This window comes from Pleurodeles waltl, chromosome 2_1 (assembly GCF_031143425.1).
Source record: "Pleurodeles waltl isolate 20211129_DDA chromosome 2_1, aPleWal1.hap1.20221129, whole genome shotgun sequence".
Lineage (NCBI taxonomy): Eukaryota > Metazoa > Chordata > Amphibia > Caudata > Salamandridae > Pleurodeles > Pleurodeles waltl.
In genome coordinates this window covers 76,931,614-76,953,413 of record NC_090438.1, presented here as the reverse complement: position 1 = coordinate 76,953,413, position 21,800 = coordinate 76,931,614, and positions in this window count along the sequence as shown.

Genomic DNA, 21,800 nt, shown 5'->3' with positions numbered 1-21,800 from the left:
CGTTTTCCCTGAGGTGGGGGATTTGCCTACAGTGAAGGGTGACTTCTATGCCCTTGGACATATCCCCAACTCATAGGTGCCATTGATGGGACCCATGTGGCTTTGGTACCCCCCAGAGAAACTGAACAGGTGTACAGGAACAGGAAAAGTTATCATTCGATGAATGTACAGATGGTCTGTTTGGCAGACCAGTACATCTCACATGTTAATGCCAAGTTCCCTGGCTCTGTGCATGACGCCTACATCCTACGCAATAGCAGCATCCCGTATGTGATGGGTCAACTCCAGAGGCACCTTGTGTGGCTATTAGGGGACTCTGGTTACCCCAACCTTTCCTGGCTATTGACCCCAGTGAGGAATCCCAGGACCAGGGCAGAGGAACGCTACAATGAGGCCCATGGGCGGACTAGGAGGGTGATCGAACGCACCTTTGGCCTCCTGAAGGCCAGGTTCAGGTGCCCCCATATGACAGGTGGATCCCTAATGTACTCACCAAAGAAGGTGTGCCAGATCATCGTGGCCTGCTGTATGCTTAACAACCTGGCTTTGCGCCGCCAGGTGCCTTTTCTGCAGGAGGATGGTCCAGATGGTGGTGTTGTAGCAGCTGTGGAGCCTGCGGAGAGTGAAGAAGAGGAAGCCGAAGAGGATGACATAGACAACAGGAACACAGTAATAGAGCAATACTTTCAGTGACACACAGGTAAGAGTAGACACCGGCATATTACATTTACTTAAAGACTCCTACCTCTCTACTGTCTGACTTTTTCCCCAGTGTATGGTAACTGTGTTGTGACTTTCCCTTCCGTTTTCAGAGCTGTGGGCCCCACTGCGTGACATCTGCTTAGTTTCCCCATGGACTACAGCTGTGTGACAGCGGTTTTTTGGCATCACAATGTGAAGAAAATTTTTGCCACTGTCATGTCTAATACATTTGTTAAAATCACAGACAGACTCCAGATTGTTTATGTGCAATAAGTGTGTTTATTCAAGTGCTCTAATTTGGATGGGTGGTTGCAAATCGGTGAGGGGTGAGGGTGGAGGATTGTCCATGGCAGAGTCCAGACTATCAGGTTCAAGGTGCATTGTCCAAATGCCTGTGGGAAGTGGAGCAGGGGCAGTTTAAGGTTGGACAGGGTGACAATGTGGGACAGTGGGATGACAATCAGGGCGGTATCCTTTGCTGGCGGGGGTCTTGACATGTTACTCTGTCTTCTTCCTGGATCTCAGGGCCCGCTTGCGGGGTGGTTCTCCTTCTGCAGGGGGTGGGGTTCTGGTGGCCTGTTGGTCTTCTGTCGGGGCCTCCTGTCCACTAGCGCCGGTGGAGGTGGTAGCCAGTTCTTGGTCCATGCTAGTGACAGGGGCCCTTTGAGGTGCCACAGTGTTCCGCAATGTGGTGATTAACTCATTCAGGGCCACTACGATGGTACCCATTGCGTAACTGATGTTTCTGAGTTCCTCCCTGAACCCCATATACTGTTGCTCCTGCAGAAGCTGGATTTCCTGAAACTTGGCCAGGACCGTCGCCATCGTCTCCTGGGAGTGGTGGTATGCTCCCATGATGGAGGAGAGGGCCTCGTGGAGAGTGGGTTCCCTTGGCCTGTCCCCCCCCTGTCGCACAGCAGCCCTCCCAGTTCCCCTGATTCCCTGGGCCTCCGTCCCCTGGACCGTGTGCCCACTACCACTGCCCCCAGGTCCCTGTTGTTGTTGGGGTGGTGGGTTAACCTGGGTGCCCTGTAGTGGTGGACACACCGCTGATTGACGCGTCCTGGGGACAGAGGTATGGGCCCGCTGGGTGGGTGCTGTGCCGGTGTTCCCAGAGGGGGGAAGGTCTGCTGTGGCCTGTGCCTGTCTGAGGGGAACCGACTGTCCCGAGGTCCCCTATGAACCGGGCTGGTCATCAAGATCCAGGGAGACAGAGCTGCTGTCATCACTGTGGGCCTCTTCTGGGGGTGGAGTGGACATTTGTGGACCCTCCTGCGCGGTGACCTGGCGTTCGGGTCCTGCAGGGGTATAAAAGTATGGTTATTGCTTCTGTGTGTGCCAATGGCGTGCAATGGGTGGGTGCCCGTGTACCCCAGTGCTGGCATTCCTTTGTGGGGGCTGTTGTGACGGTGTTTTGGGGGGTGGGGGGTGATGGGAAAGTGCATTGGGCATGCTTTGGTGATGGGTGTCCATGCTTTGGGGCCGCATGCAGGGCTAAGTTTTGGGATGGGTGGGTTGTGATGGTGAGACATTTGCAAGGGGTAGTTGTGAAGGGGGTGAGGGTGGGGGTATGAGTTGGCATGCAGGTGGGGTGGGGGGGATGAAGTAGTGAAGATGAGACTTACCAGAGTCCATTCCTCCAGATACTCCTGCGAGGCCCTCAGGATGCAGGATGTTCAAGACTTGCTCCTCCCATGTTGTAAATTTGGGGGGAGTAGGTGGGGGTCTGCCACCAGTCCGCTGTACCGCGATGTTGTGCCTTGATACCATGGAACGCACCTTCCCCCATAGGTCGTTCCACCTCTTCCTGATGTCATCCCGATTTCTTGGGTGCTGTCCCACAGCGTTGACCCTGTCCACTATTCTGCTCCATAGCTCCATCTTCCTGGCAATGGTGGTGTGCTGCACCTGTGTCCCGAACAGCTGGGGCTCTACTCGTATGATTTCCTCCTCCATGACCCTGAGTTCAGCATCTGAGAACCTGGGGTGTCTTTGAGGTGCCATGGGGTGGTGTGGATGATGTGTGGGGTGGAGTGTGTAGTGATAGGTGGGGTGCTATTTAGTGGTGTGTTGTGTGAGGTGCGTGTAAGTTCTGTGGGTATTGGTATTGTGTGCCTGTGGATGCTTGGTAGTTGACTGTGGTGTCTCTCTCTGTTCTTTGTTCAAATTGTTTGGCCGTAGGGGTTTGTGGGTGATGTGGGTGTGTGTTTTATATTGTATTGGGTGTGTGGGAGTGGTGTGTGTATGTGTATCAGGTGTGTGTGTTTCGAATTTTCCAATGTGGTTGTGTTTTGTACGAGTATGTGTATTTCGACTGCGGCGGTGTGTACCGCCAATAGAATATCGCGGTTGAAAGACCGCCGCGTGGATTCGTGGGTCGTAATGGCATGGGTGTATTTCTGTTGACGTGACGGTGGAGGTTTGGTCATTGCCAGTTTATCGCTGACCTTTGGTGTGGCGGACTTTTGTGGATGGCGGTATTTTGGCGGTTTGCCTAGTGTGGGTCAGAATGACCGTGGCGATTTACCACGACCGCAGCGGTGTTATGGCGGTCTTCTGTCTGGCGGTAAGCGCCTTTTACCGCTGAGGTTGGAATGCACACCTTTGTTTGCTTTTTAAAGACTTAAGACACTTTGGGGGTCATTCCTACCCTTGCGGTCTGAGACCGCCAGGGTAGGGGACGGAGGAAGCACCGCCAACAGGCTGGTGGTGCTTCTGGGGCTACCGCCGCGGTCAGAAAAGGGAAGCCGGCGGTTTCCCGCCGGCATCCCGCTGCCCCTGTGAATCCTCCACGGCGGCGCTGCAAGCAGCGCCGCCATGGGGATTCCGACCCCCTTCCCGCCAGCCTGGTTCTGGCGGTTTTCACTGCCAGAACCTGACTGGCGGGAACGGGTGTCGCGCGGGGCCCCTGGGGGCCCCTGCAGTGCCCATGCCACTGGCATGGGCACTGCAGGGGCCCCCTAACAGGGCCCCACATTGATTTTCAGTGTCTGCTTGGCAGACACTGAAAATCGCGACGGGTGCAACTGCACCCGTCGCACACCAGCTACTCCGCCGGCTCCATTCGGAGCCGGCTTCCTCGTTGCTGGTGCTTTCCCGCTGGGCGGGCGGGCGGCCTTTTGGCGGTCGCCCACCAGCCCAGCGGGAAAGTCAGAATGACCGCCGGTCTTCTGGCGGTTCCCGCCAGGCGGGCAGCGACCGCCGCCCGCCAAGGTAGGAATGACCGCCTTTATATCACTTTTCAGTGATATCTCTACAAATTCACATTGCAACTTTATTTGTTTTGACCTACAATTATCCTGATAAATATTATATATTTTTCTAAACACTGTGTGGTGTATTTTTGTGGTGCTATATGGTGGTATTTTATGATTTATTGCACAAATACTTTACACATTGCCTTCTAAGTTAAGCCTGACTGCTCGTGCCAAGCTACCAGAGGGTGGGCACAGGATAATCTTGGATTGTGTGTGACTTACCCTGACTAGAGTGAGGGCTTTTGCTTGGACAGGGGATAACCTGACTGCCAACCAAAAATCCAATTTCTAACAATAGGTACAGTACTTTTGTGACTTCATACGTATGTTTCGTCTGTATCACAATAAATATGCCTGACAACACTGATTTGGATGGCGCTTAAGTGCTTGTTTCACCACTATATTTTTCTGTTATTTTTTATCTAATAAATACAGACTATTTTCAAATTTGACACTTGAGATGTTATCATAGACTTAGTTGTAATTCTATGGTTATTGTAAATAATTATTCTCCTCAGAGACCACTCTTCCTTTAAAGATAGTTCACCCAAAGTACCTAGGTACCCGTGGGTCCCCTTCTTTTTGGAATCTCAATACAATCAGGCCAACACCAACATCAGGGGAGGATCACGGTCCCATGCATGTGTCTGTGTCAGACATGTTTGGTATGTTACCACCCACCTAGGCAGGACCTACAAAAAAAGATTCATATCCACAATCTGGGGGTGATTCTGACCGCGGGCGGACGGCGGTCGCCGCCCGCCACGCGGTTCCCGCCGAAAGACCGCGGCGGTCATTCTGGCTTTCCCACTGGGCTGGCGGGCGACCGCCGAAAGTCCGCCCGCCAGCCCAGCGGGAAACACCCTTCCCACGAGGACGCCGGGTCAGAATTGAGCCGGCGGTGTGGGAAGGTGCGACGGGTGCAGTTGCACCCGTCGCGAATTTCAGTGTCTGCTAGGCAGACACTGAAATTCTTTTTGGGGCCCTCTTACGGGGGCCCCGCGGCACCCCCTACCGCCATCCTGTTCCCGGCGGGAGAACCGCCAGGAACTGGATGGCGGTAGGGGGTGTCAGAATCCCCATGGCGGCGGAGCGCGCTCCGCCGCCATGGAGGATTCTCAAGGGCAGCGGAAAGTCGGCGGGACACCGCCGACTTTCCGTTTCTGGCCGCGGCTGATCCGCCGCGGTCAGAATGCCCAGCGGTGCACCGCCAGCCTGTTGGCGGTGCTACCGCCGACCTCCGCCATGGCGGTAATTACCGCCAGGGTCAGAATGACCCCCTCTGTCTCTCCACACATGTAGTGTGAACACATAATATTGAGTGGACTAGAGCGATGGGAATCAGCCTCCCCAAAAATTCGCTACAGAATCATGACAGTCAGGATGATAAATTGCATGATGTATCTGCTCATGCACTGCATTTTTCACCAAATACAGTGAGTGAGCAGGCCCCTTTAAACGGCACTACACTGGCATTATTGACACCTCATGTGGTCACAATTGGGAGAAGAGAATGGCAAAAACAATACACAGAACATACATGGGCAGGACTATTGCCAATACAGTAACCACAATGAATGACTGTTTTTCTGTTATACATTTCAGTTGACCAAGGATATGGCATCGAGCAGTGGGTGATGACTCAATTTGGCAACCCCCAGACAAAGCCAAAAATGGCCTATAACCATGCCCACATCTGCACACGGAACATAGTTGAGTGGATCTTCGGCCTGCTCAAAGCCTGGTTTGCTGCCTGAACATTTCTGGGGGTAGACTGTTGTATTCCTCACCCCTCATCTGCAAAATCGTTTTGCCATGTGCAATACTACACAATACATGTGTGCACACAAATGTCCCCTGGGATGAAGAACCACAGGACCAAAGGAAAGAGGAGGAGGATGAGCCACCACACAATGGTGAAATACTGAACACTGCTGTAGGTGCCCAAAGATGTGCCCACATTGTCCAGAATTGTTTTTCATGAGCGCATGTCACTGAAGGTATGAGAATGCCAAACATGTAAATAAATGATTTCACTTAACAAATGTCCTGGAGTTTATGTCACAGTGCCAGTTAAAATCAACACATTCACATTCATGAATCCATAAGTAGGCCACAACTGGTGTCAATCAAGTGTGAACACTGGTATCATCCTCAAAGTACTAGATACAAAGCATTGATCTCTGAAAAGTGTGGTATGTAATTTCTGCATTGGCTGTTGGACAAACATGTTGAACTGAAAACACTCTTAATCACAAAATAACTGTTGGGACAAAAGAAAAACACAGATCAAAATCACTATGTGATGCATTAGGCACAAACTGTATGCTAATGTCTTTAAAAAGTAGTTGTAAATGGCCACAGTAGATCAGTGTGAGATATGTGACAACTCAATGGCCAAAATATTTATCTAACTGGTGACAATTCACCACATCCATGTCATGTGCACTCACATGTATGACTAATAGTAAGTGTATCACAGAGGACATAACAACTGTATGTGTAGCACAGTGTTGGGAAATCACCTCTACTCGCTTACTCAATTACTCTACTCGCCACCAATGCCAATTGAATTAATCCCAGTGTGCTGCATATCACATAATACATGTGTGGGGCATTTTCTCCCATGGCACAATCACAATGAGGAGCATGAAGAACTGGACGATGACTATGGGCAAGATGAGGAGCCAGCACCAAATGTACCATCAATAGCAGAAACTGATGTACCATACATTAGTCATTTGTGTGGTACATGCGTGAATGACTCTTACAGTGTCAGAAAAATAGGACAACAAGATTAATTGTCCATACGTAAAACAAAACATGTGAGTACAACGAGTGTGTAGGCAAATTATATGCCCATTCACAGTGTGAGGAAGTCAACCTTTTAGCATGTTCACACAAATTTCTATGAATGATAATGGTGGTAAATCACCCTGGCCCTACCCTGGGTCTGCTAATAAGGACCATGGCCAATCCTCTGTATGAAAGTTATATGTTAAAGTGCTAAGATAACAATTGCAAATGACAGACTTGTGTGAGTCCCTAGTAGATAATATGGCAAGGAGAAATCAAACTACCTATAAGTCGCTACTAGATAATAGGGCAAGGGGAATCAAACTACCTATAAGTCCCTAGTATAAAATAGGGCAGGGAAGTTCAGAGGCCCAGTTCCTTTCTTGCACTGGAGTGTGCACAGCTGTGTTGCCTGTTGTCATTGGTGAAGTCAGACCTCCCTTGCAGACTGCCTCCAAAATATGAATGTGTGCCAAATCCATTTTTGAAGAAATATATATCAAAGGTGTCAAGCCACATCAACATTACATACAGTTCACACCTAAGATCTACCCTAGTTGCCCCAGGGATGGGGTGGCATGTAACTGTAGGCAGGGGCATTTACAAAGATGTGTGATTTGCCCTGGTGAGGGGAACACTGCACATCAAAGTTAATTCAAAATCTAGAAACTTAGCTCCATAGGCCAACATGATAAAATGTGACTCAAGCCCATTTACTCCTAGGAAGGAGATAAATGTGTCATAACCAGACTCAAACATTTTACAATGAGAAATACAAACATCTGCAAATGTTGACATCAACATAACTAATACCAGGAAGAAGTAATAAGACAACCTGTCCTGGAAGCCAAATACAAGCTGCTAGTGGGTCACCTACGATGGCAAGTCATACAGCTACAAGCCTAGGCACCACAGGCCGATGACTCTAGTAGCACCTAACCCATGCACCATCTGATGACATTAGCCTCTCGACAATATCTATGAGTCCAGGAAAGTCCTGCTGTGTCTCACATCTTGGACTCATACCTATGGAATAACAGAATGCACCCAAGCAGCTCACAAGTGTCACTCTTTGTCATGGGTGTATTGTAGGGACATTGTCAGTGCATCAGTGCCAAGCAGCACACATGGATTACATAGATGAGCAACGTAAAACTATGGATGTCAACATGTGGCTGTAAAAGAGGCTCACATATACACACAATCTGCTGTCATTTTGCAACACAATCCATTCTACACCTCCATGCACATGTACCATCCAAGGACCAGTCCAACATGGCCAATGTGAGCTACAGGATTTCAGCACATTGAAGCAGATGTTCCAAGGACACAACAATTGATACATCCTTGTTTATGGTCTACTGGGAGGCCTGACAAGTGTGGGACAGAGTCTGAGCCACATGAGTCCTAACATCTGTCACAATGTCAAAATACACGGGGATTGTATGTGTACACACTCTGCGATGCACAAGCAACACCACCTTGATGCAGAGGGTAGCAAAGTTTGAATGAATGTTGCCTTGGTTTCCAAGTCAGTATGTCTGAGGTAACACAAAGCCATGCATGGTGTGGTAACATTGCACCCTCAGCATGAGTCAAAATCATGTGTACCACAAATCAGGGGAAATGGACTAGTCAGGGCCCCATCACATGCTAGCCCATTTAGAAATGGCATCTTAAGTGCAACAGTATCCTCACCAAGTTCTGCCTGGTATTAGTAGTGCAGGTGCACATCGGCCCTTTGCATATACTTAGTTATCCCCTGCTGTCCTGGCAAATGCCTGAAGGTGCTGCACATGTATGTACTGATACTCATAACATAGCTGAAGTTTACGAACACTTTTACTGGCTGTGGCAGCAGCAGAGGGTGCACCCTACTGACGCATGGGAGCGTGGGACCATCTATAGTGATCATTACCTGATTTGGACTGTATGCTGTCTTTAAGATGTGGGGCCAGGTGCAAAGACAATCTCCAGAGGTGGACTGGCAGTGTGTCCCCTGATGGGAGGCCACTGGAGGGGGGAACATGATCAAATTGCACCATTGATACGTCCCTAACATATGCGTGTCCAGCCTATACCAGCACTTTCCTGCACAGGAGACTGTAAGTTCCCCAAGTTTCATGACAGCCTGCTGTCTGCACCTTATTCACACAGCACAGATTGGCACACACCTGCACTATCATAGATGTGAGTTTGCTGACCACATTTCAGGGCAAGTCCATGGCATCCTTGGGTGTAATCTAAGCAATGGAATCATGTGCCAATACTTAGATGGCACATGGGGCAACCATTCTAAGGTGTGCTGTTGACAAAACATAGGAATTGTGCCGTATGCATACCCTGATCCCAGTAATGCATGTACTTTCACTCAAGTAGACTCACACAACACACATTAGACACATAGAAAGACAGGAAGGTGGTAAACACAACTATCTACATGCAAAACTGAAATCCATATGACTCCTAACATGCATTCCACATCAGAACATATAGTGATTCACATCTTTCAGTCATTGCCAAAAACTGACACTTCCTACCCGACGCGCCAGAATTTCAACACATCATTCAAACATGCTTCATCCACGCTGGAAGTGATGCAATGGATCATCCATGCTGCAAACCAGGAACTGTGAAGTTATTTTCACTTTCTCTTCCACTCACAGTCTTTGTGTCTGTGCTTGGGAGTGTCCCTTACTTCTAAATGATACTATGTATTTGTATTTACTGTTGTATCTTACTGTGATCTTACTGTGTATTGTCTGGTGTTTGTCCTTGGAGTAGGTTAGTTATTAGGGGTAGTCGGGTGCAATTTAGTGTATTTTGTTTTGGGACAATCGTGCATCAGGGGTGGGACATGTTGGGGCATGGAAGAGCCAGGAACATGAGTGCCCAGGAGTTTGTAAGATTCATTTGGCTGGTGACCCACAACTTTCCAAACATTGTGGCCATTGGATGTTGTGTTGTACAAGAGTACCACACAGAGACACGCAATCTGCAGTGGGGTCTACTTCCACATGCTGGGGAGTTTTGAGGTGAACCGGATGCCCAACCACCTCAAACGCCGATGGGCTGACATCATTAGCAGTGAAAGTGACCTATTGCACTACTTTGGGATCGAGGTCGGTGGAACTATTGGTAAGTGCACATTCCTTGTGGATGATTCTTTGGATTGTACTTGCATTTAGATGTGTTCTGGCCATAGGGCTTCCCTTACTAAGTCATGACTCAGGGCAGGGCTGCAATTCTTGTTGCTGTTCCAGCATGCATACATTACAAGTGCCTCACTGTGCTGTAACTATGACATATGGCACATATCTGCCCTTGTCCCCTGTGCTGGTGCAGAATTTTCTGATGAGCACCAATGCAGGCACTCTTGTGCTATGGTGCAAGGGTACATAGTTGACAGTGACAAGTATTAATTTACAGGAAGGAACTACTTCCTGCCCATACACAATAATCAATGGTGGTTTACTGTTGTCTATGTGGGCTTAGAAAGCAGCCCACCTAGGTAGGTGAAAAAGGTTAAGAAATTGTGTATTTCATTACCATTGTGTCACTGTGACACTACCCCTGAGATGGCGTTTGAATATGATGCATTTCCAGCCTTGTGATCATGGCCTGGCACACTGTGTCACAGAAACTTCACAGAAATTATGGTCTTGTCGTGAAGGGTGACACTTGGGCTTGTAAATGAGGCCCATAGTGTCAGTAGTTCACATATGCCAGGGCACAAATGCCATCACACGCCAAAAACGGCATTTCATAGATAAAGCATGTCACAAAGCTGTCCCAATATTGGTCTGTCTTGCGGCCACACTGAGCAGTGTCCCTATCATACCTGTTGGCCACTTTCTCTGTTAGCCCCATGGTGCACGTCAACAGATGTGCTGTGGGCAACATGAGGAAGTATGCACATCTACAATACATGGTCTGTTGCCAGGGCATATGTCAATATGTGCCACCCTGGGGAACATGCTTTGGCAGGAGCTAGCCTATTTGAAGACACTTCAGATGCTCATGTCTCATGTGGATGAGGCATTATGTTCGTGACTCTGTACATGGTTCAGACATGTGTGCTGTCATACATCTGTATATCTCACACACATGTCTGTAACTGATATCAGAATGTTGAGTTTTGGGGATGGCCAAGACATGTAAGTTCAATGTCCATGAATATGCAGCAATGACATCTACCAATGTACGTGATATGAGGGGAGAAGAATGTCTAACTCGAGTTGTATGTAGCATTGTCATGTACATCTGATAAAAAGTGTAAGGCGGAGGTATTGCTTGTTGAGGCTGAGTGCGCTCTTAAGTCTTGTAGGTGCTGGGTGGCATTGCACTCAGCTAGCCTTGCTAATTCTTTGGGTGGTGAGTCATTTGCAAGCACTCAACAATGTACCTAAGACATGAATTGACGTTTCATCATATATGTGTACAGGTCAGTCTGGCCTACCAATGTATGTCATTCAGACATGTCAAATTAACTATTTGAGTTCTTACAACCAGAAGAGTTCTATGATCATGTGTAATGTGCAATATGTGACCACACGGTTCACCTTTCAATATTCAGTGTAATGTCTCAGGTTATGTCTTGCAGGTGGACCCGAGGCTTACACCACTGGAGAGATAGAAAGCTTCAGCGACCCCGATGCTACCAGTGAGTTTCTCTCTGTGTATCTAATGGGTAGTGCAAGGACTGGGTGTCCGATGTTGTATGCTGTGTGCAATGGTATGTACAAAGTGTATGTATACCAAATTTAAGTGCATATGCTATCCATGTATATGGACATTAAGGTATAGTTTGTGTTCAGGATGTGCATTGCGTCTGAATAATTTCAAGGAGGTTGTGATTGCTATCACTGAAGGCCCACATGTTTGCTGGTATGACCAAAGAGCAATGTCCTCAGTGCCAGGACCTGTGAACATATGTGGCTGCTCATTCGTAGGTGACTTCATACCTGACAAAAGATTTCCATATGCACAGATAGGCTGCTGATACTCACAGTGCTATCTATGTCCGATGTGAATGTGTAGCAGCTCACACAGGGTTGATGAGTCCAAACACAGTGATGACAGTAGGGACACGGGCCAGGATTACAGAGTCCTACACAAATATGCTGGGTGTCAATATGTGGCTCACTGAATATGTTCCTGCTGTGTGAGCACAGGAACATCACAGTAATTCATGTTCTTCCAGGACTGAGAACCTAGTGAATAAGGCCCTAAGTGTAGAAGGACAGAGCTCAACATACCACACTTGAAACTGCAGTTGATTTGCCCACCAAACTGTGTGATGCCCCATACCCAATGGTCGATGGATCAACATTGCTATCCCAGTCAGGTTCCCTGATCTGGCAATGTGTGTTGGACCAGAGGAATGTGTGTACAGCATTGTCATTTGACATGCCAATACCAAATCCATCTTCAGATAATGCAGGCTTATAGTCTCTAGGATGTACTGCAAACAGGTTCATACAACTGACAGCATTAGCTATGCCAGGATCTCTGTGCAGATGAGAAGTAGGTCATGCATGAACACACTCATTAAATGACTGTGCTAAGTGCTGGTGTGCAGCATGGTGACATGAATATTGGACACATTTGGAAAGGCAATGGGCTGCATGGCAGGACACATCCAGTTACTCAGGAAGTGTGCAAGACTTCATGGCACAGCCTACCATGTACTGACAGAAGTTCACATAGGCGTTGTCTCATGCATCTTTGTGTGATGTGAGTGAGCTATCCACCCTCCATTCTCACATATAATACCTGGCACATGTAGATTCTATGTAGCAATGTTTCCAGATATGTGTCATTGCCATATCATATTCATAATGTTGTGAAACAATAAATCTAACATGCATTCCTTGCTCAACTGACTTTGGCTAATGCCAATGTATTCAAGGGCACTAGAGGTTACAGAAGGGGCATTGATGAACAGTAAAACATGATGGATGTGCTATATCATGGTCACAATACTGCATTGTTCATATGCATACTTAATGCTGACATGGTCATTCCTAGGTGTCAGAGACGGGGTGTTCCTATTATGCAACATTAGCTTAGACTTGGTTTATTGACCATAATAAATGTGGGGGTGATGGATATTGTGCAGATATATGTTCACTTTGACCATCAAGATGTATACGGGATTTGTGAAGAGCAACTTATGATGTCTGAAGATAGTATTTCCACGGCTTTGATGATGTTCATTTGCCAAATAAACCTTTGAATGATGTTAGACCTGTCATCCTTGGTGTGGTCTCCCCTGTCTTTTTGCCTCTGCTTCCCATGTTTTGACTGTGTGCTGGATTCTGTTTTTGGTGTTTTTAATACTCTGGGCACTTTACCACTGCTGACCAGTGCTAAAGTGCAAGTTCTCCTTTGTAAAGTGTTTGTGTAATTGGCTTTTCCATGATTTACATATTTGATTTACTGGTAAGTCCTTAGTAAAGTACACTAGAGGTGCCCAGGGCCTCGAAGTCAAATGCTACTAGTGGGCCGGCAGCACTGGGTGTGCCAACCACATTAGTAGCTCTGTAAACATGGCTCCGACCTGCCTCTGCAGTGTCTGTGTGTGCAGTTTTAAACTGTCAATTCGACATGGCAAGTGTAACCCCTTGCCAGGCCTAAACCTTCCCTTCTTATACATGTAAGGCACTCTTAAGGTAGGTCCTATGTAGCCCCATGGGCAGGGTGCAGTGTATGTTGAAGGTGGGACATGTACTGATGTGTTGTACATGTCCTAACACTGAAATACTGCCAAATTCGTTTTTGACTGTGCAAGACCTATCTCTCTCATAGGTTAGCATGGGGGCTGCCTTTAAATATTATTAAAGAGAATATTCCCTTTGAGAGTAGAGAGAAATGTGGAGTTTGGGGTCTATGAACTCACAATTTCAAAACAAATACTTTAGTGAAGTTGGTTTTTAGATTGTTAGTTTGTAAATGTCACTTTTAGAAAGTGGGCATTTTCTTTCTTAAACCATTATGTGACTGCCTGTTTGTGGATTCCCTGTCTGGGTCAGACTGACAGTTGGGCTGTTTGTGAATAGACAGTGTCACAAAGGGAGCTGGGGTGTAGCCTGCATATCCTGATGAGCCACCTGAGCTGAGCTAGAGTGGAGAGAGGAGTGGTCAATGACACCTGAATGGGCTATGCCTGCCCTCATACAATGCAGTCTCCAACCCTGTGGTGTGTGTCTGGGGCCAGTCCTGGGAAAGGCAGGATCCTGTGAACAACAGAGGCTTTCCTTTGACATTTGCCTACTTCAAAGGCAGAAAGGGGTATACGTAGTGGACACAAAACCCCAGACTTTAGATCACATTTGGAACCAAGAGGAACCTCTACCAAGGAGAAGTGTTGAAGAGCTGAGGAGAAGTGCTGCCCTTGACTGTGACTGCACTTTGTTGGGCTATCCTGCAGTTGCTGTTTCTGCCTGTGAAAGGGGACAAAGACGGGACTTTGTTGTGCATTCCTGCTTGTGGAGAATCTCCAAGGGTTTGGACTGAGCATGCCTCCTGTATTGAAGTCTCATGGGCATCAAAGACTTAGGGGGTCATTCTAATCTTGGCGGGCGGCGGGAGCCGCCCGAAGACCGTACCGCGGTCAAAAGACCGCGGCGGTCATTCTGAGTTTCCCGCTGGGCTGGCGGGCGACCGCCAGAAGGCCGCCCGCCCGCCCAGCGGGAAACCCCCTTCCACGAGGATGCCGGCTCCGAATGGAGCCGGCGGAGTGGAAAGGGTGCAACGGGTGCAGTTGCACCCGTCGCGATTTTCAGTGTCTGCTATGCAGACACTGAAAATCTTTGTGGGGCCCTGTTAGGGGGCCCCTGCAGTGCCCATGCCATTGGCAGGGGCACTGCAGGGGCCCCCAGGGGCCCCACAACACCCGTTCCCGCCAGCCAGGTTCTGGCGGTAAAAAACCGCCAGAACCAGGCTGGCGGGAAGGGGGTCGGAATCCCCATGGCGGCGCTGCCTGCAGCGCCGCCATGGAGGATTCTTCAGGCCAGGGGAAAACCGGTGGGAAACCGCCGGTTTCCCTTTTCTGACCGCGGCTTTACCGCCGCAGTCAGAATTGGCCTGGATGCACCGCCAGCCTGTTGGCGGTGCATCCGCGGTCCCCGCGCCAGGGTCGGAATGACCCCCTTAGTCTGCTAGCACCTGGACTCTCTGCTGAGACTCCTGCCCTGCCAAGTGGTGCGCAATCCAGTACCTGGGCCCTTGAAAGGTGAAGTTGGCAGAACAAGGACTGAAATCCATGCACAGAAATTTTCAATACACCATTTGTAACGCGGCTGATAAACGACGTGCTGCACGCTGATAATGATGCGCCACCCACTTTGCGGCTGAAACCAATGCCCCCCCCTGCATCGCAGCTGGGAGAAATGATGCAACACCGGCTTGTGGCTGCTAATAACAAAGCAAACCCCAGGCAGCGTGGTTTTCTAACAATGTGTGACCGGATTTCTCACGCATCATCCCTGGGCGTCAGAGTCATCGTGAACCTGTGCGGATCCAAGGTGTCCTGTCTGGAAATCGACACATTGTTCTCTTGGGAGGGAGAAAAACAATCCATCGTCGACCCAACCGGTGAAGAAATGAGGCCCGGCCTCACTTGCGAGTAAGGAATCTACGCATTGCTTACTTTTCAGATGCACGTTTGCCAGTGCAGCTTTACTTTTTACGGTAACCAGGTACTTTGTGTAAAATCAACGTTTTCATTGTTTTCTATGGATTAAGACTCATAGGGGGTCATTCTGACCCCCGCGGGCGGCGGAAGCCGCCCGCCTGGCGGGAACCGCCAGAAGACCGTACCACGGTCAAAAGACCGCGGCGGTCATTCTGACTTTCCCGCTGGGCTGGCGGGCGACCGCCAAAAGGCCGCCCGCCCAGCGGGAAAGCCCCAGCAACGAGGATTCCGGCTCCGAATGGAGCCGGCGGAGTTGCTGGTGTGCGACGGGTGCAGTTGCACTCGTCACGATTTTCAGTGCCTGCCAAGCAGACACTGAAAATCTCAATGGGGCCCTGTTAGGGGGCCCCTGCAATGCCCATGCCTCAGGGGCCCCACGACACCCGTTCCCGCCATCCTGTTTCTGGCAGTGAAAACCGGCAGAAACAGGATGGTGGGAAGGGGGTCGGAATCCCCATGGCGGCGCTGCTTGCAGCGCCGCCGTGGAGGATTCCCTGGGGCCGCGGGAAACCGGCGGGAAACCGCCAGTTTCCCTTTTCTGACCGCGGCTGTACCGCCGCGGTCAGAATGGCCCCAGAAGCACCACCAGCCTGTTGGCGGTGCTTCCGCGGTCGCTGGCCCTGGACCCCCATATTCTTTTGAAAATTAATATCTTGACTTGTGAATGTTGGATTTTTGTCATTTTGGTCTTGTTTGATTTAGATACCTATTTTTCTAAACTGGTATGCTGTCCATTTTGTAGTGTTCCCACTGTATTACTGTGTGTGTTGGTATAAATACTTTACACATTGCTTCTGAGTTGAGCCTGCCTGCTCGTGCCAATCTACCAAGGGGGTGAGCGGGTGTTACCCAGGTGTGTTTCTCCTTTTCCCTGACTAGTGTGAGGGTCCTGGCTTGGACAGGGGGTAAACTGAATGCCAACCAAAGACCCCATTTGTAACAAATGACATGTTTTCTTCATGATTACAAAGGGAACATGACCCCAGCCCAAAAGAGCAAGCATGAGTTGATGGTGGAAAGGTATCACAACATATGTCAGGCGTGCAAGACCTTTAGGAGGGTGGCAAAGACATTTAAAAATTAAAAAGCAGTGGGGTCCTGGAGTGCCTTTTCCCAAGGGGTTCTCACATTGGAACGAGCAACCGAAAGCAAGGCTCGGGTCACAGACAAGGGTGGGTCTGCAGGTGCAGGTCCATCAACCTTTACCACCACTCATACTGCCCCATCTATGTCCCATGGCACACCACAGGTATTGCCTACTGACTTGGAACATGACATGTGGAAGGAATTGTCTGACCTCAAATACTGTGTCTCCAAGCTGCAACATAAAATGGACATGATGCTCATCCTGCTCAGGGAAATAAAGCAAGTGGTCACGAAAGGTTGAGGAGCAGGATGGGCCAAATGGACCCTTACATCCCTTCCCCTTATAGATAGTTGTTTTTATTGTTGGGGTTTTTAGATAGTTCAGTTTAGATAAGTTAGTGTAGTGTTGGTTAGTTGTAGTACATTGTAGTTTTAATTCAGGGGTGAGTAAATTTGTAGGGCTTTGTTTTTATTAGATGTTTTTAGTGGGTGGGGGCGTTTATAGAAAAAAAATACAAAAAGTTTAAAAAATACAAAAAATATACCTTGGTTTAGGCCTAGATGTTTAGTTCATGTATAGCTGTAGTCACTGTTGTCCTTGTCTGCAGATTTGTTTTAAGGGGGTGAGAGGTTGATGTTTAGCATGTAGCGTTACATGTATAGGCTAAGTTAGGTTAAGTTAAGATAGTTGTAGGTATCAATTAATATAAGGTATTGTAAGTTAGGTAGGATAGTTAGGTTTGGTAGTTTAGGTTATTTTAGTCACATATTTATGGTTTTATTAAATATTTTTTTTCCCTACATTAGAGTCTCCATCATGATTTCCTGTCTAGGAGTTATCATGTCTGCAACAGTTATGTGAGGTACTTGCCTTTGACTGTGCTAGCAGTATTTGGCAACATGTGTGACTGGGTGAATTCCCTATGGGCAAGTACCCGTCAGGTTGGCAATGGAATCACATCATCTATCTACAACCAACGTTGAGAAATGTATGTCACAATCTGGATGGGAATGGATACACATCCCAAAATAGATATTCATATGCAGTTGATCTGTGTTGGTAAGACATGGTACATGCATTGGTGGAATGTTGTTATTGCACTCACCCTAATTCTGGGATTTGTTATGCACACACTTATGCCTGCCCTCAAAGACTCATACTTGCATCATTTGGTTGTCACACCAATGTTAAATTGTTGCTACTATCCATGCTTAAACCAGTCCTCTGTGGTGTGAGTTACATAGGCTGTCATGATGACTGCATGATACCTGTTGCACTACATGCTTGGAAGCCTCAGAAACAGCTTGATAGTCAACATACATATCATATTTATCAATATTCCGTTTCACTCAGTCTGTGTGGCTTTGTCACTATCTCCAAACCACATGTATCTCTTTGGCAAGTAGTCAGTATATTTTCTTGACACAATGCAACATGTTCATATTGGTCCAGCTTCAGACACACATACAACACAAAAGTTGCAGTTAGTGATTTTATTTACATATGCCACTTGACATGATGTACTGATGTACATTTCATGAGACAACAACCCCAACAGATGTATCAAGCCATTGGATGTCCAGACAGAGTACATTGGGGTGGACATGTAATGGAACATGTTTTGGAGAGGCGCGTTTCAGTGAGTAAGAGGACCACATTGTTGTTAGGGAAGATTAGGGAGCCAACCCCTTTCTAACCTTCACAATGAGTATAGGCGACAACAAGCTACCTTTCCTCAACCTACTCATATATGAACATGACGGCCGGTTAGCCACAGAAGTTTACTATAGACCAACAGACTGCAACAATTTGTTACAATACCAGAGTTTCCACCCACGAGCCCTAAGACATAACCACCCGGTCGGGCAGTTCCTACGGTTAAGACGAAACTGCTCATCCGTTATCGATTACCGCAAACATGCAGACAAACTTACTACCAAGCTACACATCAAGGATTATCCCCCACATCTGGTTAGTAGGGCACGAAAAAGAGCACGCAACAATAATAGGGACCAGCTGCTACAGCCCCGAGCACTGAAACCAAGCTTGGAAAAGATCGTATGTGTTACCACTTTCAATCCCTTATCCAATGAAATCCAGAAGATTATAAGAGATAATTGGAAAATCCTGACATCAGGTGGTTTACCCTTTGAACCACCACTATACGCGTATAAGAGAGCCAACAATATATGCGACATGGTGGTCCACATAAGACCAAAGGAGAAGCGACGTCCCGCACAGACGACACTTTGGCAGATGCCCCCCCCCCCGCAGGTCACTATCCATGCGGTAATTGCAGCGTTTGCCCTTTTACTCACAGATCTACCACCATCAATCTTGACCTAAAAAACCCCATGGGTGCAAAAATCACTTACGAACTGTAACAGCAAAAACGTAGTCTATTTAATCAAATGCCCTTGCCTACTCAAATATGTGGGGATGACTACGAGGAAGGTTAGCACCAGAATCTGTGAGCACAGAAGCACGATTAGGTGCAAACGAGATGCAACAAAACTCACTAGCCATTTCCTAAAAAAAAAACACTCCCCAGATGACATGTTATGGACGGTCCTGGAACATTTTTCTCCTTCGACCCCTAACGTGTCTGAAAAACTGTTTAGGGCTGAGCAACGCTGGATTTGGAGGTTACACACCGACACGGTTGGACTAAATGACGAGATACCTTGGTTCTCTCTTCAAACTTAGAACCCCCACATTAAACGCCCCCCCTCTTCCCCCCCTTTTTTCCCCCTATTAGGTTCCTTCCCTATCCTGATTAGTTTTTGCCTTCCCTTCTTTGCCTTTTTCTCCTTTCTTTTTCTTTTTCTTTTTCTTCCTTCCTTTCTTTGCCTTTTTCTCCTTTCTTTTTCTTTTTCTTTCTGTTTTTCTTTTTCCTTCCCCCTTCTTCCCCTCTTTCACACCTCATCACTCACTTCACCTTCTTATGTCCCCATGCTCCCCAAACCCCTGGCGCCCCCCTTTTATTCCCTTGTTATTCCCCCTTCCTTTCCCCCCCTTTCCCCCCCCTTTCCCCCCCATCTCCATCTCCCTCCCTTACCCACCCCTCCCCTTCACCTGCCTCCCCTCTCTCTCTTCCCTTCCCCCCCTCTTTGTTATCCCCCTTCCATCCTTTTCCTTTCTCGCTTTTTGCTTTTTCTTTTGCTTTCCTTTGTCTTTCTTGTTCCTTTATGCCCTTTATCTGGTTTCCCCTATTGCTCCCTTTCTTTCTCTCCCCCCCCCGCGCCCCTATATCCCTCCCCGCTCCCCTTTTCGGCCTCGCCGAACTATAGGCAGCCTTGCATGCCGCCGGGAAACTACTTTTCCCAGCGACTCGCTCTTTAGGCAGCCTGCAGTGCTGCCGGGAAACTACGTTTCTCGTCAACACTCGCGGATTGGGCGTCACCGCCCAGTGCGAGGGATCTCCCTGAGCCACGGCCGCCCTACGCGGCGGCTCAGCTGATCCCCTTTGGATCACAATACGAAGGCAGCGTCACTTCAGGGCGCTCCCCTTAGCCGATGGTCACTTCCGGCTCCCGGCATGTCCGGGACTTGGCCGGTGCTCATTTGGCCATCAGCTACAAACGAAGGCAGTTCGCAGCACTTCCGGTTCCGCCCACCACCGGGCCGCGACGGTGATTATCAGCAGCTGCAGCTTATCCTACCTAATTAAGATCACTATGGCCCTCATTCTGACCCTGGCGGTCGGTGATAAAGCGGTGGCCAACCCGCCAACAGGCCGGCGGTCCAAAATATGCAATTCTGACCCTGGCGGGAACCGCCAACACAGCCCGCCGCATTAACACTCCGCCCGCCACGGCGGAACAAACAAACAGCGCGGCGGTCCCCGCCAACAGCCAGGCGGCAGACAATGTACCGCCCACCCTATCACGACCCACCAATCCGCCACCTTTTCCGGGGCGGGAGCACCGCCGATAAAAACACGGCGGAAACAGACTACGAACGGGAAAACGCTCACCTCCACATACACCACGCGAGATTCCGGCAGTATGGAACCCGAGTTGCAGGTCATCCCCGCACTCCTATACCTGCTCCTGTACCAGGAGCACGCCCGGCGGCGCGGAAGACATCGGTGAGTACTGCACCTACGACACAGGGGAGGGAAAAGATTACCGGCACACACCCACCCACCCACACCCACTACAACACACACATCAATGCATTCCCACAGATCACTGTCACAACCCACAAACCCCCCCCTTCCGAAATAATGCAAAGACCAAAAGAAGAGATCTCAAACGGGCAGATATATTGAAAAATGGACAGCAGTAATCCAAATAAATAAATAAACTATGTACAAAATATATACAGCTACTAAATGTAGTCCAACCACTGTCCGTGGACCACAGGGGTCCTGAGCAAAGGGGCAAGGCCCAGTCCCACGACAAGAACTCCACGGAGAGAACACTGCAGGGGCATCAGAAAGAAAAAAGGACAGGCACCTCAGGGGGAAGGGAAGGGGGGGCACCTCAGCCACTTGAGTACACGACGCCAGATCCACGAGGGGACTCCATGACCACTGGCCCATCCTGGGGAGAGCCAAGCCACAGTCCAAACAGTCCATACAGTGGGTGGCCTGCCCACTGGGCCATCCTGGGGAGAGCAAAGCCACAGTCCAAACAGTCCATACAGTGGGTGGCCTGCCCACTGGGCCATCCTGGGGAGAGCCAAGCCACAGTCCAAACAGTCCATACAGTGGGTGGCCTGCCCACTGGGCCATCCTGGGGAGAGCAAAGCCACAGTCCAAACAGTCCATACAGTGGGTGGCCTGCCCACTGGGCCATCCTGGGGAGAGCAAAGCCACAGTCCAAACAGTCCATACAGTGGGTGGCCTGCCCACTGGCCCATCCTGGGGAGAGCAAAGCCACAGTCCATACAGTCCATACAGTGGGTGGCCTGCCCACTGGGCCATCCTGGGGAGAGCCAAGCCACAGTCCAAACAGTCCATACAGTGGGTGGCCTGCCCACTGGGCCATCCTGGGGAGAGCAAAGCCACAGTCCAAACAGTCCATACAGTGGGTGGCCTGCCCACTGGGCCATCCTGGGGAGAGCAAAGCCACAGTCCATACAGTCCATACAGTGGGTGGCCTGCCCACTGGGCCATCCTGGGGAGAGCAAAGCCACAGTCCAAACAGTCCATAACAGACTCCACTGCCACTGGAGGAGGCATGTTGGCCAGAGGACATCCTGCAGCCCTGCCCGAGACAGATCCTGCCCTGCCACGTCTGCCAAAGGGCCAGCG